This window comes from Rhinoderma darwinii, chromosome 6 (genome assembly GCF_050947455.1).
Source record: "Rhinoderma darwinii isolate aRhiDar2 chromosome 6, aRhiDar2.hap1, whole genome shotgun sequence".
Taxonomy (NCBI): Eukaryota; Metazoa; Chordata; class Amphibia; order Anura; family Rhinodermatidae; genus Rhinoderma; species Rhinoderma darwinii.
This window is the reverse complement of record NC_134692.1, coordinates 76,601,445-76,604,473: the sequence shown is the minus strand read 5'-3', so window position 1 is coordinate 76,604,473 and position 3,029 is coordinate 76,601,445. Positions and strand designations below refer to the sequence as shown.

The 3,029-nt window shown below is 40.5% G+C and overlaps 1 long non-coding RNA gene across 1 annotated transcript; it reads left to right on the top strand.

Moving 5' to 3' along the window:
* Positions 1-669: 669 nt before the first annotated feature.
* Positions 670-2,653, top strand: LOC142656361 (uncharacterized). Its single transcript, XR_012849662.1, has 2 exons — positions 670-875; positions 2,378-2,653. It is a non-coding gene; the product is annotated as an uncharacterized LOC142656361 (long non-coding RNA).
* The last annotated feature ends 376 nt before the right edge of the window (positions 2,654-3,029 follow it).

Here is a 3,029-nt window from a genome sequence, read left to right as displayed (position 1 = left end):
ATTGTGCAAATGTCGTAAATACATAAAACCTCTACATATGTAGTATCATCGTAATCGTACCGACCCATGGAATAAAGGTAACATGTTATTTACGCCGCACAGTGAACGGCGTCAATTTAAAATGCATAAAACAATGGCAGAATTTCAGCGTTTCTTTCTATTCCCCGAAAAAAAGTTAATAAAAGTTAATCACAAAATGATATGTACCCCAAAATGGTGCCATTAAAAAGTACAACTAATCCCGCCAAAAAACAAGTCCTCATACAGCTATGTCGACTGAAAAATAAATATGTTATAGCTCTTTGAATGCGACTATTGAAAAACGGGAAAAACTAATTGCTTGGTCATTAGGGCCTAAAATAGGCTGGTCACTAAGGGGTTAATGAATACATATACAATTGTGTTGTTGTCTATAGTTCACCAAAGAGCTATGTGTAGTGTCCCCCAAGACATTACTTGTGAGATAATGTGTTGTAAATGTGCTTTATGACATTTTTGCACTTTTAGGTACTGTAACTTTAAAACAACAAATGTAATGTTACAATGCACTGTGTTACAGCCTATGCAGGAGTGGCTTAAACTAAGAAGTTTCCAGAAGGTGGGAGGAGATTAGGACATAGAGGGGGTCCAGTGGCAGTTAGTGTTCGTGCAATGTCAGTTGGAGCTAGTTAGCAGTTGGAGTCTGTTGTTAGAGGAGGACAGTGGTACCTGGGCCCATCAGTCTAGGATCCAGAGACAGGCTGACTTCAACATCAGGCCATAGTAAAGCTCGCAGAAAATAAGGAACAGCCTTAAGAGAAGGAAATCTTCTGAAATCCATTAAGAGTAACAGGAATCCATTCCGTGGACTGTGAACCAGATCACCATATACGTTGGTGAGTCTAATCCTTCTTATATACACTTTAACGACCCTTACTGACAGGCTGTGAGCCTTACACAGCAGCAGAGAACTGCATTTCTGGACAGATAGCTTATCGTCCCACTGATTTGACAAAGGTAGGAAGCCACAGGAAAGCAGAGAGAGAGGGTCCCCCGCTCCTGCATCTGGCGCTTTATCATATTACAAGGATTGAATTTAATGTACGAGATGTGCCTCCATATCATGTGGAAGACTGTAACCTCCATTTTATGTGGAAAACTTAAGTCAAATTGTGCCGACAGCAAGCCTGTTAAACTGCTACTTTTTAGCCTCCTGTCTTATTTTGTACCCATAACATCAAGGACACCCCAAAACACCATCAGGACAGGAGCAGACACAGGGAGTGTCCCGGGGGATATCAAGAGACTACCATCCTCTTTAACTCGTGTAAACCCCCTCATCACTAGCTGTGAGCAGGCTCTAAGAGAAAGGGAAGGCCTGTTGGCCATTGTTATCCCCACTGAGAGCCGAGCTGGCTGCCAATTTGTGGGCCTATGCCTTTCCCCTTTCCCATCACTCCTGCGGTCACCCGCATATGGTCAGATCAATTTTAACTTTTGAAGTCTATAAATGGTTATGAAATGTCATGCACATATTTATGGTACACTTAATTGATATTATCCACACATTTGGGCTTTCCAAAGTACATTAAGTCTCTTCCCAAAGTCTCTGAAATAGAATAATTCTGTTAGTTTTATTTTTTTTTGTTTTTATTGTTGAACATGAAGCTGATATAGAGGTACTGAGACATAAGTTAAATGTCTAACCCTATCAATTGGTTGGAGATAAAATGCCCTAGTTTTATATTAGGTCAGGGATATTTCCTTAAAGAGGATCTGTCACCAGATTATAAGTGCCCTATTTCCTACATAATCTGATCGGCGCTGTATTGTAGATAACAGTGGTTTTTATTTTGAAAAACTTTAATTTTTGAGCAAGACAACTTGGGCGTATTTTACCTTTTTACCAAGTGGGCGTTGTAAAGAGAAGTGTATGATGCTGACCAATCAGTGTCTTACACTTCTCTCCATTCATGTCCATTTCTACTCAGCACAGCGTGATCTCGCGATCAGCGATGTCTATTCACACTCCCGACACTTCGGTAAAGTTTTTGTGGGACTTACACAGCACAGCATGATCTTGTGAGATCACACTGTGCTATGATTAAGTCCCACACAAACTTTACCGAAGTGTCGGGAGTGTGAATAGACATCGCTGATCGCGAGATCACGCTGTGCTGAGTAGAAATGGACATGAATGGAGAGAAGTGTAAGACACTGATTGGTCAGCGTGATGTCTATTCACTCTCAAGACACTTCAGTAAAGTTAATGTGGGTGTATGTGACAGCACAGCGAGATCATGCTGTGCTGAATACAAATGGACATGAATGGAGAGAAGTGTATACCCACTTTGTATTGTGTGTAAATGTGTTTACATTTCTGCTCCATCCTGAATAGTGACTGCTTCAACACCAGATCATCAGCAAAGCAACAAACTGTCCAGAAAAATGTGTGTTTTCTATTATGGACTAAAGACTGTGAAATGGACTCAATGGTGTAAGAAGCACCTAATGAAGTGATACACAGTCATGTGAAATCTAAGCAGATGACCAGAAGAAGCCTACATTCTCGGAACCGGCATTGAAGCCACAGATGTCTGAGAGCTCCGTGAGGACAGTCGGAACTTGCAACATGCTGGGGGTCACAAAGTGAATAAAAGAGCAGATGCTGTTCGCTGTGTTGTGTTGAATATAAACCAAACGTGTGTGTGTGTGTGTGTGTGTGTGTGTGTGTGTGTGTGTGTGTGTGTGTGTGTGTGTGTGTGTGATCTGAGATCTATAAGGTGGCTGATGAAGAAACTAGTGTATTTTGAAATGTCTGTGGATATTATAATGTACAAATTTAATTTCCCAGAACATGAAATTATATTGATGGTTGGCGGATAAAGTTTGTCTCAGTAAATCTTATAATTTCCAACTGAAAAGGTTTTAACTCAACCCCTTAAAAACATCAAATACACACGTTAATTTCTCATTATGTATTTTACATCTAATTAATTTAGAGGGCTCTTTCCTCTAAGAGACATTCGCCCTCTAGGTGGGGATCTGTA